This window comes from Leuciscus leuciscus, assembly GCF_965113295.1.
Source record: "Leuciscus leuciscus genome assembly, chromosome: 14".
Classification (NCBI taxonomy): domain Eukaryota; kingdom Metazoa; phylum Chordata; class Actinopteri; order Cypriniformes; family Leuciscidae; genus Leuciscus; species Leuciscus leuciscus.
In genome coordinates, this window is record NC_138738.1 from 31,429,264 (window position 1) to 31,446,421 (window position 17,158).

General features: G+C 39.6%; 1 long non-coding RNA gene across 1 annotated transcript in view; it reads left to right on the plus strand.

The window, feature by feature from the left end:
• The first annotated feature begins 8,775 nt into the window (after positions 1-8,775).
• The window catches only part of LOC309473861, a 31,547-nt gene continuing 23,164 nt past the window's right edge, over positions 8,776-17,158 (plus strand). The window contains exon 1 of the long non-coding RNA XR_014197121.1: positions 8,776-8,997. This is a non-coding gene — a long non-coding RNA (uncharacterized lncRNA). The remainder of the gene's footprint in view (positions 8,998-17,158) is intronic.

Sequence of the window (17,158 nt, forward strand, 5' to 3'; positions counted from 1 at the left end):
ATATATATATATATACATATATATATATATATATATGAAGAGTTCAGATGCAAAAGCCTCTAAGTGCCATCTGAAATTTTCTTCTAGAATGATCATTTTTATCAAGTTCGTATATTTAAGTTCAGTTATTTCTCTTAAATGACAATTAATAGGTCATTTTAATTGCCATTTAAGTGAAATTACTGAACTTAAATATACAAGCTTGATAAAAATGATCATTCTAGATTTCAGATGGCATTCTAGATGGCACTAGAGGCTTTTGCATCTGAACTCTTCACATATATATATATGTTAATACAAATAAAACATATCTGGAGTGGTCGAATGTGGCATTTATGCATATATATATCTATGCTTGGAATCTCTCCAATAATTGTACATTATGATTCTAAACAGCATTGCTGAGCTTGGTTTTGTTGTTAGTGTTGTTTTTTTATTTTTTATATTGATGATATATTACAGGGGGTTTCAAACTAGGGTCCAAAAAGAGGTACTATGCATGGAAATGGAAAATTTCAGAGAAGAAAAAGTGTAATTTTTGGGGAATTATTAAGCACTAAACAAATAAATTAGAATGATTTAAAATAATTTTGAGAAATAATTTTAATAATTCATTTTGGTTGTAGTACTGTACAATGACAATATAATTACAAGTTATAACATTTTTATATATTTTTTTTATAAAATCACTTGTTCTCTATCATACTAAGACTATTTTCTTAAAAGAGTAATTAAAATATGTGTATTATATTATATTATATTATATTATATTATATTATATTATATTATATTATATTATATTATATTATATTATATTATATTATATTATATTATATTATATATTTCAAGACCTTGGCATCAAAACATTTGAAAACACTTGATATAAATGATTTTGTTGGTGTCGGAGTTGGTAAGTATGATTCATTTCCGTGAATCTGTTCAACTCTGATTCAGTGATTCACTCATGACTCAAAAATATTCACTGTCCCCACACTTTTCATCTATTAAAATGTTTAGAATTATTAATTTTTTTGGTTTAAATATTGCTTTCTTTGTCTTCATTTAATAAAAGTTTGTGTTAAATAAATGTTTACTTCATTGTTGTATTAAACATTTTAATTTATTTGGTTGAAATATTGGTTACTTTGATTAAAACAAACATTTAAGCCATTTGCAGAAAAAAATAATATATATATAAAAAAATAAAACAGTTAAATAACATTGAAAAGGCACAAAAAAAAAAACCGAGGTAAATGTGAAAAAGTGATTATGAAAAAAGGACTGTTTTATTGTGCATGTTCCTTGCACGTTCATGGTAACAAAGAAATGGGCAAAATTCCAAAGGCACAAGATTTTTATCTGGGATCTAAAGAAATGGCTACTCGTGTTAATGTTTGACGCACGTTGATGGATCGTCAAGTGCTCGTGGGTTTCCATCTGGAATGCCTACTTCCTGAGTGCTCCCTCAAGAGCCGGGGAGTGTGTGAACAACCTTTTGAACAAACGCCCGCTGCAAGGTGCCATTTCGCCCAGAGCAAACACAAGAGGATAGTATCATTGAATCAAAGGAAACAGCTCGGCCCTACAGCGCTACTCAGAGTTTTCATAGCCTGTTTTGGTTATCTTTGGCCTCTTTCAAATGAAGCAAAGATCTACTGTAGATATGCCCATAGAATCACAGAGAACAGCTGCATCAATATACCTGCCACACTTGAAGGTTTGACAGAAATGTATCCATTCAGAATAAATCAAGGTGGACATTTCCACCACTCACACTGTAGCTGAACTCGTCTTGAACCTTGAACAGGCCAGCAAGTGGATTATCAGCTCATCTTTTTATTCTCTATTTTTCTGCTGCTAATGTTTCCTGGACACAACATTTCCGCAAGCATGGACTTCCCTAGTTTATGCTTCACAATACATATTTTTGTGTCCGTCTTTCATACAATGAATTGAATAAGTGATTTAAAAAAAATGACTTGACAACTATACCTTAAAAAAAACATGTTTATTCAAGTGCGCTATCATTATACTTCTTTAAAAAAAATGTTTAAACTTATGTCTACTTTTTATGTACTTCTCAGAAATATGCTTACTTATACAGACAGAAAAGTTGATAGCACTTTATTTTACAGTCCTGTTTCCCATGTACATTCTATTTTTATAGCAATTACAATAACTGGGTTATGCACTAACCCTGAACCTACCCCTAAACCTTAACCCATGTAGTTACCTTATATTACCTGTATTTTCTTGGGTGGCACTGTAAGTACACGTACTGTAAAATAAAGTGTAGGCCAAAATTAAAGTATATTTGGCCTATACTTTTTTTCATAGCAGTATATGATTAAAGGACAAAAATATAAGTATGATGAGTTCACTTAAATAAAAACTGTTTGTTCAATGAACAATTAAATTAAGGAAAACTTTTCCACACAATTAGTCAATTTAAACAAATAATGTTTTGTTGAACCAACTTAATACATTCAAGTTCTTGTGTCATACTAATTAAGACAATTTTGCTTATTATTATATTCAACTTATAGGATGAGAAAGTAATATGATTTTAATGTCAGGCATTAGCACAGTTTTTGCTCATCAACACATATCATGGACGTCATGCAATTGCCCACCGGCTGAGCTCAAGCACCACTCTTCTGCACAATGGTAACAAAACTCAAAAACATAACAGAAACTCTTCTAAATCGCCAACATAACACATAAAATAACAGTTAACTTCAAAATGTACTCTCCTAATGCATGCAAAGCATGCTGGGAACTACAGATCCACTGTCCAGTTAGTTGTGTCAACAAAAAATCTTTTTATTTTTGGAGTGCAGCATAAAACTACTAAACTATAGTTGACTGAGAATATACTTCAAAGTGTAGCTACTTTCATAAACTAAAGTATTTAACTAGTAATTTATTAGAATACCTATAAGTTCACTTGTAGTATAGTTGCAGAAACAAAAAATGTAGTTTGTCTACTCAAAGTTTACCACTGATACACTTAAAGTATCCCTAAAAGTATACTTTTAAATGCTAAAAAGTGGAATTGCACGCTCACAAGTATACTATTTTGAAATTAGTTTACTTACTAAATAAAGTATACTTAAAAAATACTGGAACTTTACTTAAGTATACTTAATAAAATGAACTTGAAGTATACTTATTTTTTGTAAGGGTAATCCTTCAATCTACGATTTCATTCAAATCTCCATTTACAGAGCAAACGTTCTCACAAAGCCTTGACTTCAGATGGGTGTTCTTATCTGAAGAGGTGAGAGAGAAGGACCAGAGACAAGCGGGAACATCTGGACATCTGGCTCAGAGACTCCAAGTCATCTGGCCGCCTTCCATCCTCTCAGATCCCGGAGCAGAGCACAGGCGCTGCTCAGGTCACATAAACCTAGCAGTCGCTCGCCCACTCAACCACCCAGTGACACAGACGGCTCGTGAGCCAGCCTTCAGCCTGATGCGTTGGCTGCGTGTGGCTTCTGTCACATGACACTGAAGTGATGTAGCCTACAGCAGGTGTTTCAGACTGGAGGCAGGGGGCCACAAGAGAGTGCTTGGGGGTCTGTGGAAAGCTTAAGAAAAAATTAAGAAAAAATTTGACGTATTTTTAGGTCTGACAAAATTTTGACTAAATGTTAATTAAAATTAGTTTAACGCGAAAAATTAAGTAATGTTTCATTTAGCTTTCTAAAGAATGGTCAGTGACAATATAGTCAATGTAGTCAATTCATTTATAAATAAAAACCAAACATGCATTATATTTTGTGAAAAAAAAAGAAAAGATATATATATATCAGACCCACTTTATATTACGTGTCTTTCACTACTATGTACTAACATTAAAAAGTAATAGTTTGATACAATGCACTTATTGTGTACATAAGTCTGGAACCTTGCCACAGCTAAACCACTGGAGTTTGTTGTAGTAATTGCCCTGAAGAGACAAATACACATCACAGACATTCATTGAATACATTTACTGCATAAAATGCATCTTAATTTCAATTGTCTAATCACTCCATCCATTACATTCTCTAAATGCAGTCTATTGGACTGTTTATATTCATACGGTGCTCCTTTCTTCTAATTTCAGCAAGCTTCACATTCATTTCTAAGGCATTTCAATATGTGACAAGACTGGAGATCGACGTACAGTGGGTACGGAAAGTATTCAGACCCCCTTCAATTTTTCACTCTTTGTTATATTGCAGCCATTTGCTAAAATCATTTAAGTTAATTTTTTTCCCCTTATTATTGTACACACAGCACCCCATATTGACAGAAAAACACAGAATTGTTGACATTTTTGCACATTTATTAAAAAAGAAAAACTGAAATATCACATGGTCCTAAGTATTCAGACCCTTTGCTCAGTATTTAGTAGAAGCACCCTTTTGATCTAATACAGCCATGAGTCTTTTTGGGAAAGATGCAACAAGTTTTTCACACCTGGATTTGGGTATCCTCTGCCATTCCTCCTTGCAGATCCTCTCCAGTTCTGTCAGGTTGGATGGTAAACGTTGGTGGACAGCCATTTTCAGGTCTCTCCAGAGATGCTCAATTGGGTTTAAGTCAGGGCTCTGGCTGGGCCATTCAAGAACAGTCACGGAGTTGTTGTGAAGCCACTCCTTCGTTATTTTAGCTGTGTGCTTAGGGTCATTGTCTTGTTGGAAGGTGAAACTTCGGCCCAGTCTGAGGTCCAGAGCACTCTGGAGAAGGTTTTCGTCCAGGATATCCCTGTACTTGGCCGCATTCATCTTTCCCTCGATTGCAACCAGTCGTCCTGTCCCTGCAGCTGAAAAACACCCCCACAGCATGATGCTGCCACCACCATGCTTCACTGTTGAGACTGTATTGGACAGGTGATGAGCAGTGCCTGGTTTTATCCACACATACCGCTTAGAATTAAGGCCAAAAAGTTCTATCTTGGTCTCATCAGACCAGAGATCCTTCAGGTGTTTTTTAGCAAACTCCATGAGGGCTTTCATGTGTCTTGCACTGAGGAGAGGCTTCCGTCGGGCCACTCTGCCATAAAGCCCCGACTGGTGGATGGCTGCAGTGATGGTTGACTTACTACAACTTTCTCCCATCTCCCGACTGCATCTCTGGAGCTCAGCCACAGTGATCTTTGGGTTCTTCTTTACCTCTCTCACCAAGGCTCTTCTCCCCCGATAGCTCAGTTTAGCCGGACGGCCAACTCTAGGAAGGGTTCTGGTCGTCCCAAACGTCTTCCATTTAAGGATTATGGAGGCCACTGTGCTCTTAGGAATCTTAAGTGCAGCAGACATGTTTTTTGTAACCTTGGCCAGATCTGTGCCTTGCCACAATTCTGTCTCTGAGCTCTTCAGGCAGTTCCTTTGACCACATGATTCTCATTTGCTCTGACATGCACTGTGAGCTGTAAGGTCTTATATAGGGACGTCCCGCTTGACGTCACGCCATTTGGAGCAGCCATCATGACGGAATAGAAAATGCTAAACCGCCGGTGATACTCGTGATACTACAGCTCGTCGCGAAATATTCCTATCATGCCCGAGCGACACTGTGCAGTTTGATGCGATCAGATACGTGATCATACAAAAGGAATATCTTTATACCGTATCCCAAAAGAAACAAAACGGAGAAACAAGTGGTTGACGGCAATAAACAGGCAAAACGCTGATGGCGGTGTTTGGCTTCCAACTGTTTGTGATATAAGGTACAAGAAGTACAATGTAAACAAATTATAAAAGTGCATGTAAAATATACAATAAAGTTTAGATGAAATTATACAAGGTTACTTGACTTTTTACGTCTATTCAGTTTTTGTAACATGTCCATGACAACCGGTTATGTCCATGACAATTTTGTCCATGTTATTGTCCATGACAATTTTAGAACTCTATTCTATTCTGTTCTATAACAAAAAAAAAAACAAAAAAAAAATCTGCGTTAGATTAAACTGAGAAGGGTCATAGCACTTGCATATTGTTGTCCTACTGTTAGTTTAACTGCTTCTATTGTTCTCATTTGTAAGTCGCTTTGGATAAAAGCGTCTGCTAAATGAATAAATGTAATGTAAATGTAAACCGATAGCCTGCTAAGCTTTTGTATGCTTTTAATGAAGCTCCGGTGTAGCGTGATGGGAAGTGAATAAGGTAGAATAGAATAGAATAGAATGAGGCATTTATATAGCGCTTTCATATGTACTACTGTACACCCAAAGCGCTTTACAATCATATCTGGGGATCTCTCCTCAACCACCACCAGTGTGCAGCATCCACTGGGATGATGCGACGGCAGCCACAGTACAACGGCGCCAGTGCGCTCACCACACACCAGCTATAGGTGGAGAGAGGAGAGAGAGTGATAGAGCCAATTCAATGTAAGGGGATTATTAGGAGGCCATGATTGGTAAGGGCCAATGGGTAGAATGTGGCCAGGACACCGGGGTTACACCCCTACTCTTTACGAGAAATGCCATGGGATTTTTAATGACCACAGAGAGTCAGGACCTCGGTTTTACGTCTCATCCGAAGGAAATGTCACCGAACTCAATGTCAGGAAGTTTTTCTACACATTTAACGTTAATGCCTGTAAAAAGAACTTGTGGTGCTTCATATGGATCTATGATTCCTAATTCCTTTATCTTCCTCTTGTATATACTTGTATATATATCTTTTTGTGATGCTAATAAGTGCGATGACATGTGGTGAAGAGTTAGCTGACGGCCACTGTGCTAATAATAGATAACTTAAGTTAGTGGTGGGGGGGAAAAATCGATTCTGTTCAGTATCGAGATATTTTGCGCACGCAATTATATCAATACTGTAGCACAAAGTATTGCAATATTTAGGCTAATTATAAAATAATTATACTAATAATTATATTATTAGTATAATAATATACTCTCTAATATATTACCCACCCCTAATAATAGATCCATTGCCACTGAGTAGCTGACGGATGTATTCCGTCAAAATAGCTGACACGCGGCTAGGGGTCACGTGACTGGGAGATCCCTATGGTGTGTGGCTTTCCTAAATCAAGTCCAATCAGTATAATCAAACACAGCTGGACTCAAATGAAGGTGTAGAATGATCTCAAGGATGATCAGAAGAAATGGACAGCACCTGAGTTAAATATATGAGTGTCACAGCAAAGGGTCTGAATACTTAGGACCATGTGATATTTCAGTTTTTCTTTTTTAATAAATGTGCAAAAATGTAAACAATTCTGTGTTTTTCTGTCAATATGGGGTGCTGTGTGTACAATAATGAGGAAAAAAATGAACTTAAATGATTTTAGCAAATGGCTGCAATATAACAAAGAGTGAAAAATTAAAGGGGGTCTGAATACTTTCCGTACCCATAAGTGGCTTCATTCTTTCACCCCTCTTCCATTCCTAAAGGGATAGTTCACCCTAAAATGAAAACTCTTTCATCAGTTACTCACCCTCATGTCCTTCCAAACCAATTAGACTGTCATCTACAAAATACAAATGAAGATATTTTTAATGAAACCTGAAAGATTTCTGTCATTCAATTTGATGCTTCAAAAAGTTCACAAAGACTTGGCAAAAGAAATCCATACAAACTGAGCGATTTGCAATCTCTTTGAAGCGTCAATGTTTTGGGGGAAATGACTTAATTAAGGGGCCGAAATCTCTCGTGTTTCATTAAAATCTTGGGTTGCAATCAAGATGAACAAAAGTCTTATGGGTTTGGAATGACATGATGATCATAAATGATGAAAGTTTAAATTCTTTTGTGAAATAACCCTTTAATTATTAAGTGTGACTCTAAAAAGGAAGAGAATGATTTCAGAAAAAACAGTGGGTAGATATGATGTCAAAATTTATTTATTTTTGGGTTGGTTAGTTGGGTGCTTCATTTTCTGCCCTGTACATCGCTTTGGATTAAAGTCCAAGCTAAACGACAAATTAGTGGTGCGAATCACTAATATGTAAAGTGTATTGTGATCATTGTGAAGTGCAGAAATAAAAGATCCCAGCGATGTGGGAGTCTGAACTTTCCACTTTTTTGTCCAATACAGCTCAACCGGTGTTTCTCATTAAATAAATCAAAGTAGTCCGTTGAAATGTGCTGCGAATAACAATGGCTGCTGGGATGCCATAAAAGCTTAGCATGAAGCAACATATGGTAAGCATGGTGAGAGATGGAGATAATTATTCCTGAAGGATCTGGGAGGATGACGAACTGGTTGAGGTAGCGACGACTTCAGCAGACACGCAAGGTTCTGGGTCAGTGAGTCTGTCTCCAGTAAAACCCCACCCCCTCTCCACCCCTTCTCCACCCCATCCCCCAACTGCCCTACAGGGAGGTAAATATTTCTTGTTTCCCGGGGAAGTGAATATAGCTAGGGCTAAATCTGTTCAATCTCCGCCCGATTCCCAGGGCAGACTTTACAGCGCGTCCACCGCGAGCTGAGCAACCCCACCAGGCCCATGACCTTCCTCGGGCCTCGCCCACAGTGACGGCAACACGCTGGCAGGAGGCTCCTTCATCATGCCCCAGTGTGCATGTGTATGCATGCAAGTGTGTGTGTCTGTAGCTTCTCAACCTTTCCCAGCTACCCTCCTTATCCTTCCTGGCTCTAAATGACCTGAAGGACTCTGGGAAGGATTTTTCCCACCCTTTCAAGGAGTTCACCTTGCACTGTGTGTTATGACACTGAGTTTTCTGAGCTGTGCTGCAGAGCTAAAAACATTAAACATGTTGTGTTGTAAGAGTTCTGAGCACAAGCCAGTTCTAAACATCTGTCTTCACTTAAACGATAAAAACAAATAATGTGTCAGAGTTGTCGAATCTTACATAATTTAGAGACTTTTTACCACCCAATGTCTTGAAAGAACAAAGGTGCTAAAGACAAAGAGCAGACGGCAGATGAAACATATGAAGAAAAAAAAAACTGAAGAAAAAAACTGTTATGGAATGCGTGTTACTCTTCTCCAAAGGCAGTATGGGAAATTCTCAGACAGTGAGTAAAGCTTCGATTATAAAAGCTTTGATATTAGCTAACCCTAAATGTGTGTGTGTGTGTGTGAAAGGAGAGAGAATTCAAGATGTAAATGTGTTACAGCCGCTTTCCATCTCAGCAGCTGTTTGTAAACTGCCTGCACACAACGCTAGAGAATCTCTCTCTCACCAGATGGCGTTTGTATGTCCGATTAAAAAAAAAAAAAAAGTTACACAATTAATTTTATTTATGACCGTAGTGTTTGCAGCAAGTGATAAGAACACAACTAGTCTGACCGAAAAAGGATGTGTGGTGCATCTGTTAATCCCTCAAAAAAAAAGTCAGTGATTCAGTTGGCTCTTTTGTCCGTCTTCTGTCCTGGTTGAAGAATTATTAAGAGCTGCGGATTATTGCGGTCTGCGATACTAACGCACCAGCCTCTTCCCCTGGGCTTCATTATGAAGGTCAGAGTTCATGGGCGGCCCTGTCTATGGCTGTGGTGTTTGGCTGGGGTTCCCGCTGACAGACAGGAAAGGCTGTGATTTAACATTCCACCTTTTTCCCAGATAACGCCACGGCCCTGATGGGGCTCTGCTGGCCCAGTAGAGAACAATCGCAGGAAACTGCAAATGATGAAAACGTGCTCTCTTTAGAAGACACTACAGGCGTACCTATGAGAGAGCAAAGGACGAAGAGCAAAGAGAGAGAGAGAGAGAGAGAGAGAGAGAGAGAGAGAGAGAGAGAGCACAGAAAAAGCGGTGAGTGGAGAAAATGATCTCTAAAAGAGAGGAAAAAGAATTTCTCATCAGTGCTGAAGGGAGGTGCATCATGGGTCTCTGACAGCATGTGCTTAAACTGGCCTGTTCGCTCACTAGGATGAGTACTTCCTGCTCCGAAGATTCCATTTCCTGTGCTGCCGAACAGCAGAACATGAATACAGTCCCTTTTGGTTAAAAGCACTGAAATTAAGTAATTTGTTGAGAAATGTTCTCACAAATGTACATTTCTCTCAAATGTGAGTTTTATTTAGTCCATTAGGCCTACTTAGTTAATTAGGTCATCACTTTTCATGGTTTTGAAAAATACATGTGTGTTTTTTTTTTTTATGTTTTTTTTTTTTTTTTTTTTTACATTACTGTGAAGCCTCTTTGGGCATTGTGTAAGACTATTCTCTGTTCCAAATAATATTTCTGCAGGCAGCATGTGAAGCCAACTGTATAATCTGTTTAGGGGTTCTCCTAATGTATTCCTGGAAAGAGAGAAATTAGAAATGTCCACCAGGAACTGACCAGTCCAGCAGGGGTCTTTGAGCTGTCCTCATCCTTGAGCCAGATGTGGCCTGTCCCTGGTCGTGGAATTTGTTGCATTGTTCTCTAGTGTTGGAATCCTATTCCTTTCCTGCACTGGGTTTTCCAGATGTGTCGTTGGTTGGTACAGTCCTGTGGCATCACATTATGTTGTTTTGATTGCTTTTCAATATGAGAGAGAGAGAGAGAGAGAGAGAGAGAGAGAGAGAGAGAGAGACTTTTATAATATCTAAAATATAATACATTACATACACAATCATTGGCCACTTTATTACTTACACCTTGCTAGTACCGGGTTAGATCCTCTTTTGCCGTCAGAACTGCCTTAAGTCATTGACAGAGCTTCAACAAGGTGCTGGAAACATATTGACATGATAGCATCACGCAGTTGCTGCAGATTTGTCGGCTGCACAGCACATCCATGATACGAATCTCCTCTTCCACTACATCCCATAGGTGTTCTATTGGATTGAGATCTGGTGACTGTGGAGGCTATTTGAGTATAGTGAACTCATTGTCAGTTCATTAAACCAGTTTGAGATGATTTGAGCTTTCATAGTGAAACAGAGTGAAGTTAGAAAAAGAACCCGTGTTCGCGTCTCAGCCTGCAGTTACCAATCAAGTCTGGCAATGATGATTTCTTTTTTAACAGTCTTCATTGGCTACTCCAGGCTGAGAGGCGAACACGGGTTCTTTTTCTAACTTCACTCTGTGTTTCACTATAATCGGGAATTGCTTTGGCCGTGACCAACTACGGAAGCTCCTGTAACACCACGTCTGTCTTTGACCCATCTATATCACTCAGGTCGATCCCTATCAAGATTGTTCACGCTTTCCGCCTGTGTGGGACTACAAGCTCTCTCAGCACATCCGAATTTGCAGCTGGTGATTTCGCTAAACTGCTCAACAGGTGGACCGTCATTGGATTACGCCACAGAACGCAACAGCAGTTGGATTGGATTGTGTTGAGTGACATCGCAAAAATTCTGAATAGTGTCCGAGCTATTCTGTTCGGACTATCGCATATTAAATTAAGACGGTAGGATCTTTAGTGGCGTCAAGTCAGGCTTCACACGTTAAGGCGAGCCGTTAGAAGAGCTAACTATCCTACGTGAACCAGACTAACGTGTTGTGACGAGTCTTAGGATTACTCTTTCACTCTTCAGCCATTGTGTCGATGGTCATTACCCCCGCCAAAGGGAATGAGCAGGGAGGTTGCATCTCGCCCGTGTCCATCGTCATGTGGAGCAACCATCTTGGTCAGGGATCCTCACCAAACGTGCGTCGTGTGTATGGGTCCAAAATACGCTCAAATGTCGCTAGCAGATCCAAAACATGTGATTACTGTGCGTCAATGCCGGTGATATTTTGGAGAGAAGGCTGAGAGTGGTGGTGGCTCACCAACAAGATCTGTGTCTGTCCGGAGCTGCCGCAAAATCTATTGCTACTGACCATCATACGCAAGCTACTACGAGCTGAGCGGACATGATGGAAGCCGAATCCCTGGATGTGCCTCCTCTGCCCGGATAGGCCATCTCGCACAGGAGGAGGAAGGACCTGGTGACAAAGACGCAGAGGGCGATGCCAACTCTGACCACCTCGACTTAGACATGGATGATGCAGTGACTTTACTGTCAGCATACCAGGCAGAGATTTTGGAGGAGATGGGGTGACAGCTAGACACACACTAAGAATATGAGACCTGCTCTCAGCGAGCAACATCCGAGGTTGGGTGGTCCGGATCATGGGAGAAGCATTCACTTGTGGCCACGGTGGCTAGAAATCGTCCGCCCCACCCCGAGGAACGGAAGAAGAAGTGTGTGATCTGACACGCGGATGCTCCACTGCATTTCTCTCTCCGCCTGCAGAAAGAAGAAAGGGTTCCAGCCCTGTGGTTCTAAGTTTGGTAAGGGCTCTCACTGTAAGTTCTCCTCAAGTTCAGAAACACCAGGAAATTGTTGTTCAGTGTCACCAAGCACTCACACTGTGTTTTCAAATGCCCAATTGCTATGTGCAATGCTCCCCAATTACAAAAGATACATTATTCACGAGTTCACACTTAAATATAATTAGATAGTGTAAAGTCTATGTGTATTTGGCGTGCTATCCGAGGGAGGGCTCCGAGCTCGGAATTTGGCCTGAACCCAGAGTACTCCCCCATCCCAGGTTTGGGATAGGACTAGTAAGTGAGGAGATGGGGTGGTGGAGGGATACTGGAAAACTGTCATAGAACAGCAGTAAAAACTGCTGTATGTATACCTCTTGATGTTAATTGAGTTGACTGGATGAGCTCCTCCCATAATGATTAGATTAATTATCTGAACGTGCTTCTCTCGAACATTGTTTTTTTTTTTTTTTTTTTTTTTGTTTATTGGAGAAATATAAAGAGTACTGAAAGGCTTAATATAATTTAAATCTGAAGATCCTCCATCTTTTCCTTATGCATACAACTCAAATTGAGTCAACATCTCTTTCCTCCAAGTCTCCTCCACCTAAATACCTTATGAAGGGTTCCCAAATTTTAGCAAACTGTTGTCTTTTATTCCTTAGATGGAGCCGTATACGTTCCAGATGAAGAGTATTTGTGAGTTCGTCAAGCCAAAGCTGGAAAGAAGGCGGCAATTTGCTTTTCCAGAAAGTTAAAATAAGCTTTTTGGCTGTTAAAAGTCCATAGGAAAAAAATCGTTGTTGAGACTTGGACAAACAGAGCTCATGTCCTGAAACCCCAAACACAATTAAAAACTCATCTGGTTCAATATATTGATTCGTGATTTCAGAGATGACATTGAAAATCTTGCACCAAAAGTTTTGAAGACTGGGAAATAACGCATAACTGTGAAGCAGGGTCGCATCTGCTGTCCTGCATCTGTCACACTTTGGAGAGACCCCTGGAAATTCAGGATAATTTTGTTTTAGTGTAGTCTATGCAAGATTTTGAACTGGATGAGACAATGTCTGGAGTTTATAGAGCATCTATTAATCCGCCCATAACTCATCAGAAATCTCTGACCCTAATTCTTCCTCCCATAAACTCTTGATTGAAGATGTAGCAGGCAATTGGGAGGCCTGGAGGGTATTATAAATGCAGGAAATCATTTTCCCTTTACCGAAATAGTAATTAAGGCAGGTGATGAGACAAGAAGGGCTAATTGTAGAGAACCTGTTTAAGTAAGATTGTACATAGTTCCTGACTTGCAAGAACCTAAAAAGATTACTTCTATGAAGTTTGTATTTCTCCCGACAATTTTCAAAGGAGACGAATGTACCATCTTGATACAGATCCCTTACTGCGTGAATTCCTGAATCTCTCCATTGCTGAAAACCTTTTAGGGTATAGAAGAAGGATTGTCAGCTATGGGAATTGATAAAGGTAACGTCTCCACCCCAAAATGAGTTCTGATTTGTTTCCAAATACGAATCACACTGCTAATGACGGGGCTGCATCTGTAGATTTCTTTTTTACAGCTTGTTGGTGAAAGAATCACAGCACCAAGATCATAGGGGGTACATTCATCCTGTTCTAATCTGAGCCAGTCCAGTTGTACACTTTTATCATTTAATATTATTGAAATAATTCTGAGGTTAGCCGCCAAGTAATAGCAGCGGAAGTCCGGAAAAGCAAGACCCCCCACCTTTCTGGGTTTGGAAAGATGTAGTTGTTTAATTCTATGGTTTTTATAATTCCAAATAAAGGGTAAGATAGTAGAATCAAGTTGCTTAAAAAAGGATTTGGAGAGAAATAAAGGGGTGTTTTGCAACAGATATAATGGTTGCGGGAGAAAGACCATCTTGATGGCATTTATTCTACCCAGAGCCATAGAGAGAGAGAGTTGCGACACTCCCATAGACCTCCGTTGTAAATAATGGCGGCGCTTTTAACCGCCTACTTCCGGGATATGAAGATCGGAATAGTTCCAAACACTGTCATTTGGGCGTTGGACACCATTCACTTACATTGCTGCGCGTCGAGTTGTTCCAGAGTTAAGTTGCCGAAATATCGACCTCTTTTGAATTGTCAACTGTCTATATTGTATCAGAGGCCCTTTGCGATGCTTATACTGGTCTTCATTTGTACATGCACAGCGTAATTATTTATATTTTATGTTGGTTGTTTCAACCAATTTTCAAGCACTGCCTGCTAGCTAACGTTAGTTAGCTAGCGCGACTTCGTCAGCTAAGAGTTCGGTAATGAATCGCTACCACCTTTATAGCAACTTTTATTTAATTTAATTTTTTGGGATATACTAACTTTTCATTATGTTATTATTGTCTTGAGTGAAGCGGCTTGTGAGAACAATGCTGGACCTTTAGCATTGTTATGGCCATCACCAGTCCTGTCTGTTTCATGGATCACCTGCCCCTGGTTTTTGTTTTTCTTGTTCACACACACAAGCACACATTTTTGTTGTCTGTCATTGTTTAATAAAAAATATTTTATTTGAAAACCTTCATTTGTATCAGCCATGCTAAAATTCGTTTTTAATCTGTTATAGTTTTGATAATGTGTATGGCCTTAATCTTAAAATAATATTCTTAGTCTTAACATGATCATGTTTCACGTTGTGGTCCTGGGGGTGGCCACTTTCATCAGAAGAAGTGAGCTATAGCTTCTAAGCGAATTCTGAACGGACCGCCACGGCAGACCTCTGCGTGATCACGAAGGTAGGCTAATGGCTGAATCAAAATTTATAAGCAAAATCACGGGAATCAATAGCCTAATACAGCCCAGTTGTGCTAAAATAAATATCATGAGACGTCCATCATCAGATGAATGATATGGAAAAGTTAAGTTAGAGCCGCTAAAGCCAGTGCTACTACCCATGCGAACATGAACACTAAGCTTTTCCCTCCAAAAATATAGCTTAAAACTTATCTCCAAATGCAAAACTGACATTAACAAAATGCAATAATGCAATAACAGCTGAAAAAGTACTTGGGTGTGTGTTTTATTTTATATTTACCGTTCAATAATGCAATCGCTGCTGTCTGTCCCATAGAAGAACATGACAGCCAGCGTACGTTTTGGAACTATTGGGGCTTACATGAACCACGTGACAGCCATAGCGGCGACATCAAAGAGTGTCGCAACTCTCTCTCTCTATGGCTCTGATTCTACCTATTAACGAGATAGGTATATTTAAAGAGAACTGAATATTTCTTTTCAATTTTTCTAAAAGGGGGGCATAGTTGGCTTCTCGTAAAGAGCTAAACTTCCTAGTTACAACAATTCCTAAATAAGTAAATCTATCTTTAGCTATTTTAAACCGAACTGGGTAAATTTGTGAAAGATCATTAAGCCCAACTGGCATGAGTTCACTTTTATTTAGATTAATTCTGTAGCCTGAGAATGAACCAAATTGTTCTATCACTTCTAACATTACAGGGATACTAGACGCAGGTTTAGTCACATGCAGTAAGACATCGTCCGCATATAAAGACATTTTATTTATAGTGGTTTTAGTATGGAGCCCATGAATTCTCTCATCAGAGCGAATGGCTTCCGCTAGAGGCTCAATGGCCAATGCGAACAGAGGGGGAGAAAGCGGGCAACCTTGTTGAGTACCCCTAAATAAAGTAAAAGATGGTGACAAAATTCTATTTGTAAGTATACGCGCTCTAGAATTGTTATATAGAATTTTAAGCCAAGTGATGAATTTATTACCTATATGGAATTTCTGTAGTAGAGTGAAGAGGTAAGGCCACTCTACCTGGTCAAATGCCTTTTCAGCGTCTAAGGACAAAATCACCAGATCAGACCGATTGGTCTGGGAAGAGTATAAAATATTAAACAAGCGACGAAGATTACTAAAAGAGCTATGACCTGAAACAAAGCCTGTCTGATCAGGTTTCACAAATTTTCCTAAAAGCGTAAGTCTAATGGCTAATGTCTTTGCAAAAATTTTTTGGCCCACATTAATGAGAGAAATTGTCCTATACCCCCCAAACCTCCTCAGGGTCTTTGCCCTTCTTGGGTAGGACTGTGATAACCGCTTCATTAAACGACTGAGGCAGTCGTCCCACCTCCAGAGCCTGGGAGAACATTTTAAGGATATAGGGCCCCAATAGATAGTTAAATGATTTATATACCTCGCAAGGGATTCCGTCGGGGCCGGGGGATTTACCTCCCTTAAGTCAGTGGTTCCCAAAGTGTGGGGCCCGCCCCTTAAGGGGGGCGTGACGTTACCACTGGGGGGCGCGAGTGAAAAGCTGAGAGGGAAAATTATGTTTGGTTATTCTGGTTAATGCCAATTTTTGTATTTTGCCTTAATTGTCACTAGGGGGCGATCACAGTTTTAAAAGCTGAGATAGCCTTTCTTGTTTCAACTGGTAATAATACTCGCTAGCAGCTAGCAAAACTTTTCAGAGTGTAGAAAATAAGATGGATCGTTGGTTGATTCGTAAAAATATAATCGTTGATTCTATGCCTAAAATAACTGGAGCAAACACAGATGAACCGAAATCTAACAATGACACACCGAGGCTAGAGGAGGCAAAACCTGTGGAGGCAGTTCTACCAGAAAGACTCGGGAGATAAAATGATATAACGAGTACATTTATTAATAGCTCAGCAAGCATAGTCTTTGGCGTAGGCCCCGTCCTTAGCAAGCAATGCGAGGGTAACGGAATCTGCAAATCCCGCCTGAAGATGAAGGCAGGGGCGCAGCCGACCCCCTGGAGGCAAAGGAAGGGACCATCCTGGTGGTGGTGGGGAGGATGGAGGGAAAGGACCATCTTGGAGGTGGTTGGGGAGGATGGAGGTAATTGGCGCCGTCAGTATCTGCGAACTCAGACGGATGTAAGTACCATTCTTTTATACTGAGAGTGTTAACACATGATTGGTTAGAAGTGAGTTAATTCATGACGCGCTGATTGAG